At 42.3% G+C, this 24,908-nt stretch overlaps 1 protein-coding gene across 3 annotated transcripts in view; it reads right to left on the minus strand.

Moving 5' to 3' along the window:
* The window catches only part of STAG1 (stromal antigen 1), a 222,300-nt gene that overhangs the window by 105,982 nt on the left and 91,410 nt on the right, over positions 1-24,908 (minus strand). The gene's annotated exons all lie outside the window — the stretch shown is intronic.

The raw sequence follows: 24,908 nt of genomic DNA on the forward strand, positions 1-24,908 counted from the left end.
AGCACCCTGCACCTTTGGACCCTACAGTACAGACCCCCGCTAAAGCGCATACCCCCCTACAGTGCACAGACCCCCCCCCCCCCCCCCAACAATACAGACAACCCCATACAGTGAAGACCCCCTACAGCGCACAGACCCCCTAGAGCAGTGATGGTGAACCTTGGCACCCCAGGTGTTTTGTTACTACATTTCCCATGATGCTCAGGCACTCTGCAGTGTAGATGAGCATCATGGGAAATGTAGTTCCAAAACATCTGGGGTGCCGAGGTTCGCCATCACTGCCCTAGAGTGAAGACCCCCCCACAGTACAGTAGAACAGTAGTAGTGGGTTTGCAGGGGGAGGAGTATTGTAAGCTGCATCTGAACCAGTCAGCACACTGGCACCCAGCGCCATGACAGACCCTTCCGACCCACACCCATGTACCTCAGACCACACATGAAGAGAACGAGGTAGTGGCTTTGCAGGGCGAGGGGTAATGCGAGCCGCACCTGAGCCAGTCGGCAGACCTGGGACCCGGCGCCATGATGATCCTATTCTCTCCGTGGTAGCGCGGACTCTTGGCTCTGATCAGTCTCGGCAGCCGCTGTCACAGCCGAGCAGAGAGTGAAGCCGCCTCCCCCTCTAGCATGCACAGCACTGTGTAGACATAACAGAGGAAGGGAGGCGACTTCACTCTCTGCTCGGCGGTGAAAGCCACTGCAGAGACTGATCAGAGCCGTGACCACGGAGAGGAGAGAATGTGATGGTTGCCCCTGGTGTGCAGACTGGCTCGGGTGCAGCACTGTCTTCAGTGGCGGGAGGGGCGCCGCTGGGCTGACACCCTCCCAGTGGGTGTCACCTGTGGTGTCCCGCCCCCCGGTTAGTACGCCACTGCCTCGCTCCAGTCCCCTAGGAAGCATAGGCCGCAAAGCAGCGGCCTCAATTAGCGGCCATCGTGGCACTACGAGATTGCGGGTGGGGGGCATCCGACGCGCACAGGATACCCCAGCTCTGCTGCCCCGGGCGCCAGGTCGATAATACTAGGCGCAACGGCGACCTGGCGCCCGGAATTTGTCGAACCCTGCCCTAAGGACAACATTAAGGCCCCTTTCACGCTGGGGCAAGAGGCGCGGTGGCAGTATAGCGCCGCTAAAAATAGCAGCGATATACCGTCGGAATTGCTGCGGGATTCGACCGCTAGCGGTGCGGTATTAACCCCCGCTAGCAGCCGTAAAAGGGTAAATACCGCCAGAGGCGCATTGCGGGCGGTATTACCGCAGCTTTTCATTGTTTTAAATGAGAAGGAGCGGTATACATACCGCTCCTCTCACCGCTCCAAAGATGCTGCTTGCAGAAGATTTTTTTCTCTGCCAGCGCATCGCCTCAGTGTGAAAGGCTTTCATATTGAGAAGGCTGGGCAGGAGTTTTTCAGGTGGTATTTAGGCGCTAATCTTCGCGTTGTACCGCCTGAAAAACTCCTCAGTGTGAAAGGGGCCTTACAGATTACTGCTCTTTTCTTATATCAGAATGAGTAAATGGTCTTCCCTTGCAGGATATTGGAGCCCTGGCTTAAAGTCTCAACCAGGACCCCGACTTCAAGAAATTTGTTTGTTTTTTTACCTAATATTTGCATGGATTTTATCTTCCAATTTAAAAACCGATATGAAATTCAGCCCTAGATTGTGCGCGTTGTGACTGCATAAAATTAATGCACAAGGTAATTTATTTTGTTAGCCTGCTTGACTATTTGATAACAAAATGAATCAATTAACTTGCCATTAAAATTAAACTGTAAAATTTCACCTTAATCCCGAACCAATTTTTTTTTTTTATTATTGTAGGGGAGTTTATACCTAAATAAAACCATTTCCACTTTGATACAAGCATGTATCAACAACTACTTTCTAACAAATATGATGGTAAATTATTTCACCACTAGGGGCATTGTTCCACTGCCTATTTGATTTAAAAAACACGCAAACCAGTTCACTGGGTTTAAAACTTACTTCAATCAAGCAAGGGAGAAAGGCAAAGAAGAAGGGGGAAATCCTGACTGTAGAAAAACCCATCTAGAATATTCGGGTACACAACCAGGGAATGATGCAGACATGAGTTAAGGAAATATAAAAGGATTAATGAGTGACATCTGCCGAAGTGCAGTCACCTAGGATTCCAAATTACCAGAGATTTGTAACATCAATGGCAATATTATGATGCCTTAAGCACCATTTGTATTAACGTTCTTGAATGTGAGTTTTTAAACATGCAGCCGAGTGCTTTTTAAAAGCACAATATACATGTGTTTTACATGCAATACCTTAGAAATCTATCAAGCAGTTCTAAAGATGCAGTACGTATGGTCAGTCTGACAATACACAAATACAAGACAACCTGCTCTGTGTCAGCCTCAAAGCTGCCAAGTCATTGTAGGGAAACTCGATAAGAAAGGGCGATGCAAATAAACCCTTTTTAATTCCTCTGTAAAGGCTTCCTAGTAAGACAAACCACAACAAAGAGCACGTGGAGAGGAAGAAGCCAGCACAGTGAAGCAGTTAAATTAAAGACTGTTTTAGACGCTGCCACTAGGTGGCTATGTATCATAGATTAATTTAAGTTTACTTTGTTTTAAAAATAAATCCTTAGTTGAACTTTGCAGACATCACAATTGTTCAGGCTTCTCTTTATATTCAGATTGCGTGTGGCTATGGTCTACTGGTACAGATAAGCGCTTGCTTATATACAAAAAAACACATTCTGGATTGAGTGATTCTGCAAACAGCGGATAAACACGTACATCTAGCTGAGCAATATTTCCCATACATTAAATATCATGTCCCCCAAACATATAGCAATTGGGCAACCAAGACATATGTTTGGTAACCACAATACAAGAGATTGTACTCCTTAAAAAAACTGCTAGAAAAATTAATTTTGAATATTATTTTTTTTTAAACTCATTACCTTTTTAATAAGCAAAATGCTGGTAAAATAAATACAGACCAAGTCTATTCTGTTACCAACGACAAGTTCACAGTCCGAATCATTCCACCGGCGTATCAGAAGGAAAACGTTTGTATGCTCCGTCCATTACTTGGGGGATGCTCTGCTGAACTTTGTGAAGTTGAACATAGCCAAAGTAAATGTTTTTTCATTTAGAGCCAGTTCACACCAGATGGAGTTCTGTGCGCATTTTTTCTGCACTAAAAACGCATGCACAGTGTTTTCCATGTATGCCAATGGCTCTACTTCACACCATGCAGTCAGTTTCCGGTCAGGTTCTGGTGCAGAAACTGACCGCATGGTGTGAACTAGAGCCATTGGAATACATGGAAAACACAGTGCATGCATTTTGTGCAGAAAAAAAGCACACGTTACTGAACGGAACAGCGCCTGGTGTGAACTAGCACTTAAAGGTGAATACATTTTGGCAAAGGAAGACTAATGCCGCGTACACACGGTCGTATTTTGTGATGAAATAAAACGTTTTAAAAAACGTCATTTAAAATGATCGTGTGTGGGCAAAACGTCGTTTTTTGTCTTCTGAAAAACGACCAAAAAAAAATTCGAACATGCTTCAATTTTTTATGTCGTTTTTCAAAATGTCGTTTTTTGTGTCATTTAAAATGATCGTGTGTGGGCTAAAACAACGTTTTTAAACCCGCGGAACAGAGTGCCGTCGTACGTGCTGAACGTAACCACGCTTTGCTAGAGCATTTTGAAAAAACGATGGTGTGTAGGCAAAGTCGTTTTTTAAAATGAAGTTTGAAAAACTTATTTTTTTTTCATGAGAAAAAACAACTTGTTTAACAAGACAAAAAACGACCGTGTGTACACGGCATTAGACTTGTCTGTTGAGTGTTGGACTGGCTATTTCTGTACATTAACCACTTGAGATCTGCGCTATGGTCGAAAGACGTCCACAGCGCGGCTCTCAAGTGCCGGGTGGACGTCCATAGACGTCCTGCTGCTGTTGTTCCCTGTGCGCGCCGCGGGGAAACAACGTGCCCGGCACATCGTTCGGGAGCCGATGCGAGTGCCTGGCAGCCGCGATGTCCGCCAGACATTCGCGATCGTCGGTAACACAGCAGGACGTGGAGCTCTGTGTGTAAACACAGAGCTCCACGTGCTGTCAGGGAGAGAGGAGACCGATCTGTGTCCCTTTACATAGGGACACAGCATCGGTCACCCCCCCCAGTCACCCCCCTCCCCCCACACAGTAAGAACACAATGAGGGAATACATTTAACCCCTTCCTCACCCCCTAGTGTTGACCCCTTCACTGCCAGTCACATTTATACAGTAATTAGTGCATTTTTATAGCACTGATCGCTGTATAAATGTGAATGGTCCCAAAATTGTGTCAAAAGTGTCCGATACGTCCGTCGCAATATCGCCGCCATTACTAGTAAAAAAACAAAACAAAAATAAAACAAATAAATCTATCCCCCATTTCGTAGGCACTATAACTTTTGCGCAAACCAGTCGCTTATTGCAATTTTTAATTTTTTTTTACAAAAATACGTCGAAAAATACGTATCGGCCTTAACTGAGAAAAAAAAATCGTTTTTTTTTTAAAAAAAAAATGGGATATTTATATTATAGCAACAAGTAAAAAAAATATATATATTTTTTTAAATTCTCTCTTTTTTTGTTTATAGCGCAAAAAATAAAAACCGCAGAGGTGATCAAATACCACCAAAATAAAGCTCTATTTGTGGGGAAAAAAGGACGCCAATTTTGTTTGGGAGCCACGTCGCACGACCGCGCAATTGTCAGTTAAAGCGACGCAGTGCCGGAAGCTGAAATTTCACCTGGGAACGAAGGGGGTTTATGTGCCCAGTAAGCAAGTGGTTAAACGGACTCTGTAGTAAGGACAAAAGAACCCTATTAGGTCAGTGGTTATATGTAATAGACACCCCCGGGGTCCCTGCAACGTCTGTTCACTGATCTGCCTCCAAATCTTTACATGAAACGGCAGGCAGGTCATTTCATCTTGCTCTACACTGGATATCAGAGCGGTCCGGGGGAAGCCAACATATCAATGCAATAACTCGCACTCAGTGATTGACATTTGGAAAACTCATGCCTCACTAGAAATTCAGAGCTGCCCAACGAACAGTCGAAGATTTTAAAGCTGGCCATACATGCTGCAAACTTCATTCAGGCCTGCTTGCTGAACAAGAGAAACCCATTTTTTCCCCCACAAACTACACTAAGAAGTGTGGATAAAAGAACCTCAGCTGTTGGACTTTTTATTTAGCAGCTGCTGCTGTCAGGGATACCCATCACTCCAGTTATGGCCAACATCTGAGCAGCGCATGGCCAGTTTAGCAGTCCATTCCACTTGTAACCTGCAAGTTACGCGCAGATAAATGCACGTGCGCCGATATGCTGGGTTGTGTTTTACATGCTTTTTTACTCCTCACTTCCTGCAACAGGAAAAGTGTCTGTCATGATAGAGGAGCCACATTTATGCTGGCCTGCTGTTTTTCTGTGCGTTGACACGCGTTACAATTTGTTACACTAAAACAAAAGTAGGACTTGCTCTAATTTTTTCCCACTGCAAACCAACGCAACACAATAGTGTGAACTGCTCCCATATTAAAAAAATAAATAAATGGGCCAACATCTGGTGTGCATGAACCCTAAACCAGATGCTGTAACATGCGTTCATGCAATGCATAAGACACTAGTCTCAGCAACCATTCCATACTGCTCATGTGTAAGTGGATCATACAACATGCATTGTCACCCAATACATTAAGGGACAGAGCAAATTACTAGTCTGAAAAACAATTAACTCTCACACAGGGCAACACAAGTTAGTCTTAGGATTCAGTGTAAACAGGAGGCATGGACATTCTACACAGTACTTACATGCAGATAAAACAGGACCTATGAAAGTTATATGTGCACCACATAGGACACATCTGTGACTGACACCTCCTAAAGCCTAGGGTGCATTTCAAAAACAGATGAGCCTTGTGGGAGATTGGCGCCTGCAGACAATAAGTGTGCCTGCTGCAATACTCTTAGAGTCAGCTCACATCTGTGCATTGTAGGCACATTACTGTTACATTCTATGATATGTGCATTCCCAAAAAAAGGGCATCAGCAGGATTTTTTCTATTTTTGTTTATTACACAACCTAAATGCACAGGTATGAACAGGACCTTAATACAAATTAGTGGGATTTACAGAACTGCAGTTTTTCTTCAAAGCACCAGAACAAAAAAACCTCTGCTTTAAGGATGCTTTTTTTTTTTTAAACATTCATTCATTTAGTTTAGGGCTGGCAGTGCACCCTAAACAAAAAAAATAAAAACCCATACCCATCAACAAATCAATCGCATCTCATCATACATTGAGGTCAGTAAAAATGCGAAATATTGCAAAATGTAGATGTAAATAGACCTTAAAGGATAGAGCTGTACAGGCAGCTATCTCTTGGGGCACCAGAGGGTTTCCAGAAATGAGTCCTTTTTAAACATGCATAAAAATATCCAACATTCCGTATTGACAATATTCCATACTGCAGGCATTGATTCAAACAGGGTATAAAGTTGATCCTAACCATCCTATTTATAAAGCAGTACACACCATGTCCATATGTGTTTTAGTACATTTAGAATGCATGTAAAACACAGGTTGCTAAAAATCTATTGACTGAGTATTTCAAAGGTTGTGTTTGACCTGCTATGGATTGTGCTTCTAGGGATGAAGCATGTCCTATTAGGGTGCATTGGAACTGCATGCAAAGCAGGTTGAATGTAGCCTTTTCCCGTCAAACACTGCATTTGCCATTTGAAGGCAGCATTTATGTTTGCATAGCAAATGTAGCATTTGACAAGAAAACTTATTGACCCGAGTCCTTCAATCAGTAAACAAATAGGCCTCATTCACACCGTTTTACTGCATTCATGCATGAGTTATGCATTATAGCAGCTCATTAATTTGAGTGCTTTGCCCAATACACTAAAAAAGGGGCATAGATTTTTTTTCAGGGGTTGGTCTTAAGGCGTCAGCATACCAAGACAGTTTGGACAATTTCATGCTCCCAACTTTGTGGGAACAGTTTGGGGATGGCCCCTTCCTGTTCCACCATGACTGTGCACCAGTGCACTAAGCAAGGGCCATAAAGACATGGATGAGCGAGTTTGGGATGGAGGAACTTTACTGGCCTGCACAGAGTCCTGACCTCAACCCAATAGAACACCTTTGGGATGAATTAGAGCAGAGACTGCGAGCCAGGCCTTCTCTTCCAACATCAGTGCCTGACCTCCCATATGCACTTCTGGAACAATGGTGAAACATTCCCATAGACACTCCTAAACCTTGTGGACAGCCTTCCCAGAAGAGTTGAAGCTGTTATAGCTGTAAAGGATGGTCAACTCAATATTAAACTCTACAGACTAAGACTGCGACGCCATTAAGGTTCATGTGTGTGTAAAGGCAGGTGTCCGAATACTTTTGCCAATATAGGTTTATACACATGAGGGAGGGAAGCCACTGAGGGGGGTGTCGGCATGTAAGAGTACCAACACTCAAAAGGTCACAATACTCTGAGGTATAGGGAATATACCAATAAAACCATGCTTTACTGAACTGATCTGTTCTCCCATAGGCAGACGGTATGATTTCTTCCATGAGCTCAAATTCCTTAACTTTGCAGAACCACAAGCTTATTGATGGAGCATGGTTTGTTTCCATTTGTACCAATTAAAACCATACTCAATCAGGTGTAGAAATTATAAAATATATAAGCCACCTGAACAGATGAAAATCGCACTTTAAAAATATATCCCTGAAAAAGGTCAAATTATTAAAAATCTTTACACGTTAGGTCAAAGTCGAGGTAATAAATAAATGAAAAAAAAAACAAAAAAAACACACCACCACCTAATCATGGCTTCACTTTCTGTGGCCATTTCTTTTTTCATAAAGTCCAGCTCTGGGCTCAAGATTTCCCTCTGGTTTTCCTTCTACCTGCCATATTTATAAAGCAGTAAATGTGACATGTACCAAATCTTAAAATGTACTGCAGCTGAATCTTCCTGCAAGTGGTTAAAGGAAATCAGTGATGAGAGAAACAAACGAGGAGTAATATCTCATGATTAGAAATGTCACACAACTGCTTTATAAACATTATAATGTCCTTTAAGTTGAGCGCTCTCCCTTGGGTTACAAGGCCTGCACACATCCCTGTCACCATTACACGGGAAATCCCCAGATGGATTTTTAAATGATTCCCTCTTAAATAAAAGAAACGGAAGAAAAAAATGTTAAACAAGGTATTTTTGGAACACTCACAGGGGAACAGTTGTGTGCAAGGAAATTCCCTGGCTCTGCTAGACAGCCAGAATAGAAGTCATATTTATCTATTACATCAGTGTCAACACCTATCAGGACATATAAATGGTCACAGGGAGGAACACATTAAACACAGGCTATTGTATTTAAGCAGAAGCAGATTTTTTTTTTACTGCAGCCATTTCATTAAAAAGCCCAGAACAGCATTTTTGGAAATGAAAGTTTTAAATCAATGCATAAAACATTACACATAACAACCTGCTTTGAGCTATAGCAGTTCTGTGATCGTTCTCTACCAGAAAACTCGTGTTATTTGTGAATAGTAAACTTTCTGTAGAAATACATTTACAAAGATTCCTTATTCTTCCTGTAAATAAACTCAAGGTAAACCAAAGATATACAAAAGGTCATCCAGTAATTAGGCCTAGAGTCATTAAAAGATAAAAAGTCCATGTACACTGGATTCAGTATTTAACTACTTGGGCCGTTCGGTTTTACCCCTCCCCCCCTTCATGACCAGGCAATCTTTTGCTATACTTTAACTTGCAATTGTATGGACATGCAACACTGTACCCAAATTACATTTATATCATTTTTTTGTGGCATTAGATCGCCAATGTTTTTTTATTATTATTTTATTATATAAAACATAAAAAAAAAAAAAAAAAAGTTCTACTTTGTTATAAAACCTATTCAATAAATCAAAAAACATATCCACATCTTCATAAATGTAGGACAAAATGTATTCTGCTACAGGTGTTTGGTTAAGGAAAAAAAAAATCCAATAATTGTATATGAATTGGTTTGTGTGAACGTTAGGGAGTCTACAAACTAGGGGGTCGACCGATATTGTTTTTCCAGGGCCTAAACATTTTTTGGCAGCCTTTAGGGCAGATAGCCGATATCAGGTGTCGATTTTCTGTAGATCGAATTTTTTTATTTTTACACGGTCCCTTTTACATTTTTTTTTTTTCAGTTTTATTGCTGTCACAAGGAAACATCCCTTGTGACCGTAATAGGCAGTGACAAGTTTCTTTATGGAGGGATCTGGGATCTATACTGCACTTAAAAACACAGATCTTGGCATTTTGAATACTTATATTTTTTAAATCTGTCGCCAAGACCCGAACAAAGCAAAATCGGCTTTGGGTCTCTGGCTAGCCGGCTGGTACCAGGCATCATCCTGGTACAACCACAGTAGTAAAATTGTTACATTTGTTACCGATACTTAAAAAAAAAGTGAATATCGGCCACACCGATAAATCGGTCAGCCCCTACTACAAACTATGGTTTATATATATATTTGAAATTGGATCCCTGGTGTACTGATGGCCTCTCATGCCAGGACAGTACTAATAACTCCTGTTTTTGACAGTCTAAGGCAGGGGTGTCAAACTCAATTTCATCCTGGGCCGCCTCAGCATTATGATTTTCCAGAAAAGGGCCGGTTGTAACCAAGATTAGATGTCCAGCGCATCCCTTCCCCTTACATTGGATGTCAAGAGCCACCCCACCATCAGAAGTTGAGTCCCCCACTCTCCCATACATCACAGTGCACCCCCCTTTCATTATGCTGCTGCTGGGAAGAAACTGGATGCTTGAAAGCAGAAAGTAGGGGTCTGGAGTAGGACCAGAGGAGGGTTGGCGCTCTTCTGCAACTGCAGGAGAGGTGCGAGGGCCACATGAAATGGCCTGGAAGGCCGGATTAGGATTAGTTTGTAAGATGCATGGCCAGTATTTGGGGGTTGTAATTTTTGTCACACCTTTTTGAAAACCCCCCCCCCCCCATTTGAACACATATTTTTACCGACTGGTAAGAGGCACAAATTATATAAAACCAAATAGGGAGCAACTAGATTATGAAAAGTGCTATCCTATCTGCAAAGATGTAACTAGGTTCAGCAGTTGCTGTCAACTTCAAACAAGTATGCAGCCAGTGAGTTATGTGAGAACTATAGATTTCAATTATTGTACTGGTACAGTGACATATTGAAGCCAGGCAACCACCAACAATGGTGGTCCACATATGGTCCACATATTTGTCACATTAACTTTTTTCCTTAAGAGGATGCAAAGTAAAAAAAAAAAAAAAATAATAAAAAAAAAATTTAAGTAATGTTCTCACTGAAATGCCAACTTGCTTGTTGGAGCAGCAACCATCTGGACTAGCCACTGCTAATCCAGCACATCTGCTTTATTGCTATGGGCAGGTTTTCAGTGAGGCAGACACATTGCTTGCTCCTGGCTTTACAATATATTTGCCCTTGTGCTGAAGCAGTAGTGTGGTGAGCATGATCCAAAGGGTTGAGACTTTATGGGAAAAGGGGAGCTTAAGACACAGCGTGGCATTTCCAGAGCTGCACGATTCTGGCCAAAATGAGAATTACGATTTTTTTTGCTTAGAATGAAGATCACGATTCTCTCACGGCGTAAAATCTTTTACATTTATACAAAAAAAAAAAAAAAAAATGGGCTAACTTTACTGGCTAGTGTTTTTTTTTTAATTCATTAAAGTAATTTTTTCACCAAAAAAATAGCATTTAAAAAGCCTGCTGTGCAAATACAGTGCAACATAAAATATTGCAACAACTGCCATTTTATTCTCTAGGGTCTCTACTAAAAATATATATAATGTTTGGGGGTTCCAAGTAATTTTCTAGCAAAAAAAATAGATTTTAACTTGAAAAGAGCTGTCAGAAAAAGGTTTGGTGTTTAAGTGGTTAAACTTCCCTAATTTACATACAGAAGTTTATTCCTTTTGAAGTGATACAATGTTTAGACTTAACTTTCCACTGATAAAGAATGTTTTAAAACTTGGCAGGCTGCCCAGACTGACTTTTGGCTGAGAGCAGACAGAAAAATTATTTGCATACCAAAGTGCAGAAAGAAAATTATTTTCATGTCAAAGATCGTGAAACCCTGTGTCAAGAATTGCAACGGGAAAAAGATCGCGATAACGATTCTTGATGATTAATCGTGCAGCTCTAGTGGTCGGCCATGAAAATCAGCAGATCACAAATTATGCAAGAAAAATACCTAAATTTCAGCTTTAGTTACATTGGTCTAGCCTTTACCAATGTAAACATGCACATCTCATACCCAACTTTAGGGCATAATTAGTTGACCGATTACAGTTTTAATTAATTGGTTAACAACCGTAAAAAAGTGTGGTGTATAATTTAGTTAATACGTAAAGTATTTAAAAAAAAAAAGAAAAGGCAATTCATTCATAAATATCTCTATGCAGTGGTAAATATAAAATAACCAACTATGTGGTTAGGGAGCAAAACCGCTAATCCACTCTGAGAATAACACAGAAGAGATATACTGTATATGCTATTAAAGGTTGAATCTGGTAAATATCAGAGATCAATTATTTTTTATTTAAAGAAAAAAAAAAAAGTTAAGCTGTTTGGCAGATTTTCAAACAGAACTGAAATATATTATATGCTGGCCATACAAAAACAATGTCTTCCTTCAAAACAAGGGGTTAAAAAAATTAAATAAAAAATAGCACTTTATAGTACAAAAAAAAGCAACACAGAAATATTTACAGTAGCGATTTGCACTTTTTGTACCATAAAAGGGCTAATTTTCGTTTTAACCCCATTATGTTACTGGCCGATCGATTATGAAAATAGTAATTAATTACTTGCCGACCAGCAGCCGCAGTTAAACAGCGGCAGGTCGGCTCCCCTGCGCGAGGTCACGTAGATCTACGTCACCTCACGAATCAGCCACTAGGAGTGCGTTTGCGCACCTGGTCGCGACGGGCGCGATCGCTCATTACAGAGCGAGAACCGGGAGCTGTGTGTGTAAACACACAGCTCGCGGTCCTTTCAGGGGGAGAAATGACTGATCGTCTATTCATACAATGTATGAACAGCGATCAGTAATTTTCCCTAATCAGTCCCACGCCCCCTTCAGTTAGAACACACCCAGGGAACATAATTAACCCCTTCCTCGCCCCATAGTGTTAACTCCTTCCCTGCCAGTGGCATTTTTATAGTAATGAATGCATTTTTTATAGCACTGATCGCTATAAAAATGCCAATGGTCCCAAAAATGTGTCAAAAGTGTCCGCCATAAGGTCGCAGTACCAAATAAAAATCGCTGGTCGCCGCCTTTACTACTAAAAAAAAAAAATTATTAATAAAAATGCAAAAACTACCCTCTATTTTGTAGACGCTATAACTTTTGTGCAAACCAATCAAAAAACACTTTTTTTTTAACGAAAAATATGTAGAATACGTATCAGTCTAAACTGAGGAAAAAAATAGTTTATATATTTTTGGGGATATTTATTGCAGCAAAAAGTAAAAAATATTCATTTTTTTCCAAAATTGGCGCTCAATTTTTGTTTATGGCGCAAAAAATAAAAACCGCAGAGGTGATCAAATACCACCAAAAGAAAGCTCTATTAGTGGGGAAAAAAGGACGCCACTTTTATTTGGGAGCCATGTCGCAATTGTCAGTTAAAGTGACGCAGTGCTGAATCGCAAAAAGTGGCCCGGTCATTGACCAGCAATATGGTTCGGGGCTGAAGTGGTTAATTTCATAATCGATTAGTTGACTATTAATCAATTGTGTCAGCCGTACCCGACTTATTCCTGTTTAAGCTGCAAACAGCTGAATCACACTAGTAATCTCAACTTCTACAGTGATGGCAGCAGTCTTATGGGTCTAGTACTAAGCAGCTGCCCTTCTGCATAGTAACCACGGGGGTATTTACTGAGCACAGATGGCAGAAAATGCCTTGCATTTTTTTTGATGAATACAAGGCATTCTCGGGTTGGGCAAGGTGGAGATCGTGGTGCCCCCACCATCAGCTTAGATATGTCAGAAACCGGGGGCACCCCAAGACAACTACCTAAGTTCTAGAAACCCACTCCTGGCAAGATTTATCATGCAGGCGTTGCAACCAAAGACATTTTCTGCTCCAGAAATAGTGGCTTCTCAGCAATGCTATGTTTCAATCAGATCCTCTTGAGCAAGGAAACTCACCTATCAACACCTTTTTTGCACATGCCCCCCCCCCCCCCATCAGCTCAGATGAACCCTTTCAACTGGTACGTTATTAATAGGGGTGAGGTTCGAGTTCGAGTCAAACTCATGTTCGACTCGAACATTGCCTGTTCGGCGAACAACGAACAATTTGGGGTGTTCGCGGCAAATTTGAAAAGCCACGAAACGGCAGTTTTTTCAGGAACAGTGAATTTAATAATGCTTAAAGTGAAATATTCATTTAAATTTTGTACCTAGGGGGGTGTAAAGTAAGCATGTTAAATATCGCATGTTTCCCGTCCTTAAAACGGTCTCTGCTCAAAGTGTAATTTCCGAAGGAAAAAAAGTCATTTAAAAACGGACTCGCAGGTATAATGAATTGTCGTCTCCCGGCAATTCAGAGAATTCATTCATAAAAAAAAAAAAAAAAAAATTAAAAAAAGCATGGGGTCCCCCCAAATTAAATTACCAGGCCCTTCAGGTCTGGTGTGGATTTTAAGGGGAACTCCACCCCAAATAAAAAAAATGGCGTGGAGTTCCCCCAAAAATCCACACCAGACCCCTTATCCAAGCATGCAACCTGGCCGGCCGCAGAAAAGAGGGGTGAGAAAAGAGCGCCCCCGCCTCCTGAACCGTACCAGGCCACATGCCCTCAACATGGGGAGGATGTCCCCATGTTGATGGGGTCAAGGGCCTCATCCCCACAACCCTTGCCCAGTGGTTGTGGGGGTATGCGGGCGGGGGGGCTTATCAGAATCTGGAAGACCCCTTTAACAAAGGGGACCCCCAGATCCTGCCCCCCCATGTGAATTGGTAATGGGGTACATTGTACCCCTACCATTTCACGAAGGAAGTGTAAATAGTTGTAAAAAAACACATACACACCCGTGGAAAAAAGTCCTTTATTAAAAAAAAAAAAATCCAGCGGTGGTAATCCACTCTCGGGTCCCAGCTCCCCGCTCCAACGTTGTCGGTATCCAGCGACGGGTGATCTCCTCACCGGTCCAGCGATGAGAAGATTGTCCAGGATCCAGAGCGCAGCATCGCCGGCCGCCTGTCTCCACCGGAGACAGCCCGGCGAATGACGCTGCTGAAGCTAGTGACATTTCTTATATAGGTGAGGGCGGGCCATCCGTCACGTGACCCCATCCCCCTCTGACTTACCCTCTGCTATGTCACTGGGGAAGCCCAGGCTTCCCCCCTTGCGTCAGAGGGGGCGGGGTCACATGATGGGTGGCCCCGCCTCACCTATATAAGAAACGCTGCTGGAGCTAGTGACATTTCTTATACAGGTGAGGGCGGGCCACCCACCTTGCATCAGAGGGGGTGGGGTCACGTGACGGGTGGCCCCGCCTCACCTATATAAGAAATGTCACTAGCTCCAGCAGCGTCATTCGCCGGGCTGTCTCCGATGGAGACAGGCAGCCGGCGATGCTGCACTCTGGATCCCGGATGGTCTTCTCATCGCTGGACTGGAGAGGAGATCACCCGTCACTGGATACCGACAACGTTGGAGCGGGGAGCCGGGACCGAGAGTGGATTACCACAGCTGGATTTTTTTTTTATTTAATAAAGGACTTTTTTCCACGGTGTGTGTGTGTGGTTTTTTACAACTATTTACACTTCCTTCATGAAATGGTAGGGGTGCAATGTACCCCATTACCAATTCACATAGGGGGCAGGATCTGGGGTCCCCTTCCAGATTCTGATAAGCCCCCTGCCCCCCACAAACACCGGGCAAGGGTTGTGGGGATGAGGCCCTTGTCCCCATCAACATGGGGACATCCTCCCCATGTTGAGGGCATGTGGCCTGGTACGGCTCAGGAGGGGGGGCGCTCTCGTCTCCCCCTCTTTTCTGCGGCCGACCAGGTTACGTGCTCGGATAAGGGGTCTGATGTGAATTTTTGGGGGAACTCCACGCCATTTTTTTAAATTGGCGGCGGGGTTCCCCTTAATATCCATACCAGACCTGAAGGGCCAAGTAATTGAATTCGGGAGGACCCCACGCTTTTTTTTTATGAATTCTCTCTGAATTGCCGGGAGCCGACAATTCATTATAGCCGTGGGGGGCAGAGACTAGAGGTCAGCTAACTGGTGAGGGATGTAAAGCAGGAGGGGCTAGAGGAGACCTCAGAAAAAAGGGGAAGAAAGGAGAACAAAGAGTGTTACATCCTAAAATGTACCATAAGGGGTTTTAATACTGTATGAGTGGAAGTGACTTGGGGAGCGCTAAATATCCATGGGTTAGGGGTGAAAATAACTTGTCTTGCCTTGGGTGCTGACCACCCACGCTACGAAAATAATTTTACTGTTAGGGGTCCCTACAACTTGGGAAATTTTATCAAGGGGTCACGACAATAGAAGGTTGAGAACCACTGTCTTACAGGGTGTATTTTTTTAAGGAGGCTTTACTTCCTCTTTAAAGCGGGGGTTCACCCTATAAAAAAAAAAAAAAATTTCTTCTAGCCTAAAATTCGGCATTGTAGCGCGAGCTACAGTATGCCGGTCTTAATTTTTTTATCGCCGTACTCACTGTGTAATCGTACATCGTAGATTCCGACTGCCCACGGGGAATGGGCGTTCCAATCCAGACGGAAGGCGATTGACGGCCGGCTCTGGCGCGTCACGCTTCTCCGGAAATAGCCGAAATAGGCTTGGCTCTTCACGGCGCCTGCGCATAGTCTGTGCGCAGGCGCCGTGAAGAGCCGAGACCTACTCCGGCTGTCTTCGGGGAGCGTGACGCGCCAGAGCCGGCCGTCAATCACCCTCCCTCTTGAAAGGAACGCCCATTCCCCGCGGCAGACGGAATCTACGATGTACGATTACGCTGTGAGTACGGCGATAAAAAAATTAAGACCGGCATACTGTAGCTCGCTACAATGCCGAATTGTATGCTACAATGTTGTTCTGCAGGGTGAACCACCGCTTTAAGGACTAGTGAAGCTGCAACTGTAGGGGCATCTAACACAATGGTCAGCAGTATGCAAATGTACAGCAAATCACATAACAGTGCAGTGGTCAGTAAGTGGTTCATTTCAACGGGGGGGGGGGGGGGGTAACCCCTGCTGGTCCTGACCAGAGAAGAGTTTTGGTGGCTAGTGCCTCCTTAAAAAGGTGGTGGTCAATGTGCCCTTAAAATATTGGTGCTCGGTGGTTATTGCCTTCTGCAGCAATAGTTGTTACTGCCCTCCGGCAATAGTTGTTACTGCCCTCCGTACTCCCTTTCAGTTAGGAGGAGCTCAGAAAGATACAATTATCGGTGCTCAGTGGTTATTTACTTTGAGAGAAGTTCGGTGCCATTGGTTTTCCAGGTGGGACATACCTAAATGACAAAACTATATAGGTAGAGCTGGGAGGAATATCACTCCAACGGGCATTTCTGCACAAAACCTCCTGATTGCCTTGTATTCACGCAACCAATTGCGTTTCTTTTCTCTATTTCAAATTTTTTTTTTTTTTTTTTTTTTTTTTTTTTTTACAGGGTGTTTGAAAGCTGATCTGTAAAAAATAAAATAAAAAAAATAAAAACATTGTATAAATTGAAACCTTCAATATGATCCTACCCAGACAGACCTGGTACTAGACCAGGGACAGAGTAGGAGGAGAGTAAGGGTACCTGCTTTAAGTGCCAGGGTCTAGCAACGGCTGTTATTGGCTATGAAGAATCTGTTACACATGTACCACCACTGTGTTTGACTAAGGGGTGTCTTAAAGTGTTACCGTACCCAGAATCATAATATCTGTCTGTATATGCAGTAGAGCACGCTTGTTTTACTCACTGTGGAACCTAAGGGGTTAATACTGTGCATTGTGTAAAAAGGCAGTTTGATCCTGTCTTGTCTTCTCTGGTCATCCCATTCTTCTATAGTCCCCAATCTATCTGACAGAACAGAGCCTTGAGCACAAGCTGCACATGCTCAGTTTGGTGTGTACTGCTAGAGAATTATTTTCTTGGGAGAGTGCATGTGATCGGCACAGGGCCAATTAGCACTGTGCAGACAGAGGGCCAGGGGTCCTGCAGCCTCAAAGGACAATCAGGGGAGAATAAAGCTTGTATGAGTTTTTAAACAGTGCTCTGCTGGACATCATAAGACTGCTTTAACTGATGATGAGAAAAGGTATTTAACAGTTTATATTAACTAAAACAATTACATTTACATGTTCTGTGTATAGCAAATGCAGGGTCCTGGGTTTAGTAACTCTAATGACCTTGAAATTAACTAGAATGCAGCACCCAAAGAATACATGGATACGAACAGACACTTGTGGCAGTTTGGAAGTTTTCAAGGCCAAGATGAGGGCACCGTTTTGTGTTGTCAAATAGATCAAGTCAATTCCTTGTAAAATATACTCTCAATTACTAAAAGCCAGATTGGTCCAATTCCTAATTTGTACTCTACGCAGCAGTGAATTATTTCACACTGTAAACTGTACTTGGCAAATTGACAAATGCTTGCAGTTTTTATAACCTCAAAACAGAAGACTGAGTAAAATACACACAAGTCAATAGATCTCTAGTCTGCAGACTTGAACAGCTTCCAGTAATATCTCCAGTGCTCTCAGGTGACGTGCAAGTAGATTGAAAACATAAATGATACAAGTGACCTCTGAAACACTACAAACAAGGAATACTCTATTTCTGTTTAAAGAAGGAAGGCAATTAATCAGCTTGATAAGCACATTATTCTTCTTACAGCCATTGTTCATACACAAGGATATTTTAAAGGATAATCATTTTTTAATAGAACACAAAAACAAAACCACCCAACATCAACAAAATAGTAAAAGACAATACATGTCTTCAGAATCCGAGGGTGGCCCTTCAATTCCAGTGAATGCCGCCAGCAAGGCCACGGATTCCCCTTGGTGCAAGAGCTGGACATAATCGTTTATAGCGGGAACTGTTCCTAGCCAATCAGCTTTGCTATATTCTCAAGTTTAGCCAAGGAAGAGCTAAAAACCTTGCACTAGCCTTGGGAATTCATTAAACAGATCCTGTTACCAGACTAGTCATTTAATTAACAAGCTTCCCATAAGATTATAGTCATACTTTTTTGCAGGTTTATATGTAGAATACTGCCAGGCACAACCTTCTTAGATTGGATATTAGCAACCTTCGCACACTATAAGCAGTCAAATGCCACTATGTACTGGTATTCCCCTTCACTTCTCCCCTGCCTGCTAAATTAAAGAGTTGTTTTATTAAAAGGAAAATTATTCTATACAGTCCACAAACAGCATTCCATCATTATATACTAATCCAATTCTAAAAATCTACATTGCCCCCTTCCATACCAGTAAGCCATATGTGAACAGAGTGAAGCCTGTCCCAAACACTTGAGATTTTTCACAGCTCCATCCTGTCCTCTTCTCTATCACAGATCAGTAGTTAGGGCAAGCCCCATCCTTCCGAGCCCCTCACATGCCACAGATAACATTCCCTCTCCTGTTGCAGCTGCTGCGCGCATCTGCCAGTGGAGAGCACAATGCGCATGTGCGAGGGCTTGGGAAAAGGGCAGCATGCACCCTGATGGCAGGTCCATCCTAGGGAAGTGGACACGGCAGAGCTTGGGAAATCTCACAAGTGTTTGGGGCAGGTTTTACTTACAACAGGATTACAGGTATGGGAGGAGAATATTTGAAAACGTTGATTACTTTAAAATTATGTAATAGTGTTCATGGACTGCAGAGAGTATTTTTTGGGCGATTTAACTCTATAAAAGATATATAGGGTGTTAGAAGGGGAAAGCACACATCATAAAATACACTTTCCCATAGGGGAAGGCTTTGACGTACAAGGAGGCAGGGGGAGTAATGAACTAGTCAAATCTGCTAGGAAGTTGGCACATTGCAATTGAATAAAAAATAATTTATGGTAAGAGAAAATGGTGCGAACATGTAAACTTTTCCGTGCTTCTTTTACCTGCAGATTTTATTTTTCAATTGTGACAGTCCAAAATAAACTTCAGGTCCCCATTAAACAAAACATATTGGTGCTATAGTGTTATGTATGAGTTTTTTATGGATTCAATTTATTTGTGGACTAAAAATAAAAATTTTAAAGAATTTTTTTTCTGGGGTAAATATATTAGATTTTTGCACTTGGTGTATTTTTTTCCCCCCCATGTACATTAACAAACATAGGCATTAAGTATTTAAGGTTATCCTGCTGCCTAACAGAGGTTGGTACACCATTAAAAAAATATATATATACATGTTGAGGGACAATTCAGTCAATTCCATTACATTTGACAAGTACAAAAGCAGTCCAAGGGATGGGCAATATCCAATGGTACACCAAACAACATTTGAAAGCTTATTCCCATGTCAGTTATCTGAAGAAACCAGCTCCCGAATCAAGCTAGATGGGAAGAAGAATATGAAAAATTCACTGTTAAGGAGAACTCCTGACTGAAGGAACAATAACCACCTACCATTGCAGCAAGCCTTTCCTCTGTGCATGTCTGAGAAGACAAGGCACGCCACATAGCAGAACAAAGCCTAGAAGATGAGGGCCACATGTGTACCAACAAACCCTAGGCACCGATGAGGGCCACAGAGGGCAAAGACAATGGGGGGGGGGGATCACTGCTTGGGGCTTTAGAACAAGCAGCAGCAAGATGGTACTTCACTTAAACTTAGGAATAATTTCAGGTATCAGCATATTACACAGGTCCAGCTTGGACCAATGGAAATATGCATATATGACATGCTTGGCCAATGCCCCTGGAAGCAGGAAATCACTGAAACGGACACCGCTACTTCAGTGATCTCCACTTGCTTCCAGGTCCTGTGCTTAGGGGTCAGCCCAATTGCCTTTATACAGGTCTTCGGCCACTTTGCATTCATTCTGAAAGGTGTCCAGGCTGAGCAGACCTCCTGCGTTTACAAAGCAGGAGAACAGCCACTCAAAAAACAGGACCCAAAAGCAAGTGGAGATCACAGATTTCCAGTGGCAACGACCAGAAATGTCAAATACATAGTTCCATTGGTCCAAGCTGGATCAGTATAACTACATACCAACGTGCGGATGGCTGGAAATATTTTTCAAACATCCAGTGTGCAGGAGGCATAAGTGGTGGGAGAAAGAGCACACATGTGCAACACTCCACCCATCTGACAACAGCCGGGTTCACACTGGTCCGACAAAAGCTCCGACATTGGGAGCTCATGTCGCATGATGTGTGAAAATCAATGTTTTCCTACGAGAACCGTCTTAACTGGTCCGACACAAGTCGGTCCGACTTTGAAAATGCTCCCTGTACTACTTTGATCCTACTTCAGCCCATTGAATATCATTGAAGTCGGATCAAATTAGGACCCTTGTCCTTACCATCCGACATTGTGATTACAGCAGCAGTAAAATAAATTGTTCTCACTCTGGGATTGTTTTGATTGGTCAAAGAACAAGTCAGACTATCACAAAGTCGGATCAAAGTAGTATCCTGGTTATGAAAGTCGGATAGATGTAGGACCGATGTCGCAGGGCAAAGTAGGATGAAAGTCGTACTACTATTGTGTAGTATAGTGTGAACCCAGACTTATTTACCATGTGAGTCTTTAATGACTATGTCACACCGGAGGATGTTTCATGAAATCTAGACCTGAATGTGCTCTGCATCTAACAGTACATAAAGGTCTGGAATGCACAACAATGCAGAGCCCAAGGCCTGATGGTCACATTCCAAGCTAGCCCCCCAATCTTCCATCCCACAGGGTCCAGTTATGGCCTCCAAAATTTGAGGAAACGCCCACCTGGATAGCTGCCATGTAAAGAATGGCTCAAGCAGCTTTGTGGAAATCTTGACTGAAGGCACAAGAAAAATTCTCAGCAGTGCAACAAGGATTATTTGAGAAAGAAGAAGAAGAAAAAAAAAAAAAATCATGAGAGAATATAGGCTACTAAAAAAACAAATATATTATATTAGGGCTGGGGAAATTAAAGATTAATTTTTTTGATCGATCAAAAATTCTTGTCGTCACCGGACAGCCTGGACAGTGAGACTTACCCTGCTGGATGCGAGCAAACTGCACCCATTGGATTGAGGTACCTTTGCATCTGTGGAGCAGGAGGATGCATCAGGCTCCATCAGGGGAAGGGGGCAAAAATAATTATTGTTGTCCTGTCCTAAGCAGTTTTGTGCAGACAATTCTTTGTGCATCGGCAACATCTGTTCCGTGCGAAAGACTGATCAGTTCTTCAGGGTATATTGTCAATAAAATGCAATCATGTCTGCTTCCAGAAAATGTAAAACACTCTGGTATGTCTGCGTGACTGGCTAAAGCGATGCCTACTATAAAGTGACTGACAGTCAATATACTAGATACATTTTATAATTAAAGTTAAACTAACCTTTTACGTTTTTCTTAAAGTTTAATAAGAAAAAATTACTTTCGTCAGTGCTACAGTTTGAATTTAAAATGTATTTGTGTGAACTGTGAAGTTAAGTCATGGATTGTGGAAACTAACTAGTGTCGGGTGATTGTATATAGTGTATACCACATTTTCCACTGACTAATGCAGCGTTGCAATGCAAGGGGATCCGCTAAAAGTGGTTGGATCTGTATGTGCGTTATTTTAATCGAAATTAGTGGATTAATAGATAAAAAAAAATATTGATTAATCAAACACGAAAATTGTAATCAGCAACAGCCCATTATATATATATATATATATATATATATATATATATATATATATATATATATATATATATATACACACACACACACACACACACACACACACACACACACACACACACACAGTGATGAAAATAAGTATTTGAACACCCTGCTATTTTGCAAGTTTTCCCACTTGGAAATCATGGAGGGGTCTGAAATTGTTATCAGGTGCATGTCCACTGTGAGAGACATAATAACAAATAAATAAATCCAGAAATCACAATGTATGATTTTTTTAAACGATTTATTTGTATGATACAGCTGCAAATAAGTATTTGAACACCTGAGAAAAACAATGTTAATATTTGGTACAGTAGCCTTTGTTTGCAATTACAGAGGTCAAACGTTTCTTGTAGTTTTTCACCAGGTTTGCACACACTGGAGGAGGGATTTTGGCCCACTCCTCCACACAGATCTTCTCTAGATCAGTCAGGTTTCTGGGCTGTCGCTGAGAAACACAGAGTTTGAGCTCCCTCCAAAGATTCTCTATTGGGTTTAGGTCTGGAGACTGGCTAGGCCACGCCAGAACCTTGATATGCTTCTTACAGAGCCACTCCTTGGTTATCCTGGCTGTGTGCTTCGGGTCATTGTCATGTTGGAAGACCCAGCCTCGACCCATCTTCAAAGCTCTAACTGAGGGAAGGAGGTTGTTGCCCAAAATCTCGCAATACATGGCCCCGGTCATCCTCTCCTTAATACAGTGCAGTCGCCCTGTCCCATGTGCAGAAAAACACCCCCAAAGCATGATGCTACCACCCCCATGCTTCACAGTAGGGGTGGTGTTCTTGGGATGGTACTCATCATTCTTCTTCCTCCAAACACGGTTAGTGGAATTATGACCAAAAAGTTCTATTTTGGTCTCATCTGACCACATGACTTTCTCCCATGACTCCTCTGGATCATCCAAATGGTCATTGGCAAACTTAAGATGGGCCTTGACATGTGCTGGTTCAAGCAGGGGAACCTTCCGTGCCATGCATGATTTCAAACCATGACGTCTTAGTGTATTACCAACAGTAACCTTGGAAACGGTGGTCCCAGCTCTTTTCAGGTCATTGACCAGCTCCTCCCGTGTAGTCCTGGGCTGATTTCTCACCTTTCTTAGGATCATTGAGACCCCACAAGGTGAGATTTTGCATGGAGCCCCAGTCCGAGGGAGATTGACAGTCATGTTTAGCTTCTTCCATTTTCTAATGATTGCTCCAACAGTGGACCTTTTTTCACCAAGCTGCTTGCCAATTTCCCCGTAGCCCTTTCCAGCCTTGTGGTGGTGTACAATTTTGTCTCTAGTGTCTTTGGACAGCTCTTTGGTCTTGGCCATGTTAGTAGTTGGATTCTTACTGATTGTATGGGGTGGACAGGTGTCTTTATGCAGCTAATGACCTCAAACAGGTGCATCTAATTTAGGATAATAAATGGAGTGGAGGTGGACATTTTAAAGGCAGACTAACAGGTCTTTGAGGGTCAGAATTCTAGCTGATAGACAGGTGTTCAAATACTTATTTGCAGCTGTATCATACAAATAAATAGTTAAAAAATCATAAATTGTGATTTCTGGAATTTTTTTTTGGATTATGTCTCTCACAGTGGACATGCACCTACGATGACAATTTCAGACCTCTCCATGATTTCCAAGTGGGAGAACTTGCAAAATAGCAAGGTGTTCAAATACTTATTTTCCTCACTGTACATACACACACACACACACACACACACACACACACACACATATATATATATATATAAAAATATATAAATAAAATAATACACACACAGCACAATTTGTTAAAAAAAAAGAAATCGTGATCTCGATTCAGTCGAAGAGTCGGTTCACACAGGGGGAACCCGACTTACAGCGCGACTTTTCAAGGCAACTTCAGCGCAACTTGGAGCAACTTACAACGCGACTTAAAGTTGCCTCTAGAACAGGCGACTTTGGCCAATCACAGAATAATCAGCTCTGTGGGAGGGGTTTGCCTGCGTAAACCATTTTCTCTTCCTGTAAAGTTGCTTCAGTTAAGACAGTTATCCGACTTTGGAGGCAACTTCCATTGAAATCTATGAGTACAAGTTGCCTTAAAGTAGTACAGAAACCTTTTCTGAAGTCGGAGCGACTTCAGTAGTGTACATTAAGACAGCTCTCATTCACTATAATTGAATTTCTCATGTCGAGTGACACAAATCGGATCTCAGGTCGCGGTAGTGTGAACCAGCACTTAGTGGTATTTGATCACTACTGCGTTAATTTTTTGCGCTATACAAAAAAAAAAAAAAAGCCTGGCAATTTTGAAAAACAAAAAATATTTTTTTACCTTTCTGCTATAAAAACATATCCAATTAAAAAAATGTAAAAATTCAAATTTCTTCATAAATTTAGACCATTCTGTTGAATATTTTTTGTTAAAAAATAAATAAATCCCAATAAGCATATATTGATTGCTTTGCACAACATGGTATAAAAACTGGAATATTTATTTTATACTAGTAATGGCAGCGATCAGTGACTTATAACAGAACTGCAATAGTATGGCCGGCAGTCTGTCATTTTGTGGGAACCAGTGACACCAATACAGTAATCAGTGCTAAAAAATATGCACCGTCACTGTACTAATGACTGGGAGTTAAACATCTAGGGCGATCAAAGGGTTAAAAGTGTGCCTATAGCCAGTGTTTTTTGTACGTGTGGTGCTTTCACTAAGGGATGTGTTGGGTTTTAATTCCCAGCTTTGCAGGGAAAGAAAATCTTACTTTCTCCATGTCAGGACAGAGCTCTGCATTGCTTACATAGGCAGAGCTCCGTCCTGTATCTCTCCTTGGCGATGTCCGCTGGCACCCGCTGCGACAAATCAAAGCAGAAGCAGCGCATGCCCACTACCCAGAAGTGCAGCATGTGATCCTGCACAGCGCAGCTGTCCTGTAGCAGTAACACT

The sequence above is a fragment of the Rana temporaria genome, chromosome 4 (genome assembly GCF_905171775.1).
Source record: "Rana temporaria chromosome 4, aRanTem1.1, whole genome shotgun sequence".
In the NCBI taxonomy this organism is placed as follows: domain Eukaryota; kingdom Metazoa; phylum Chordata; class Amphibia; order Anura; family Ranidae; genus Rana; species Rana temporaria.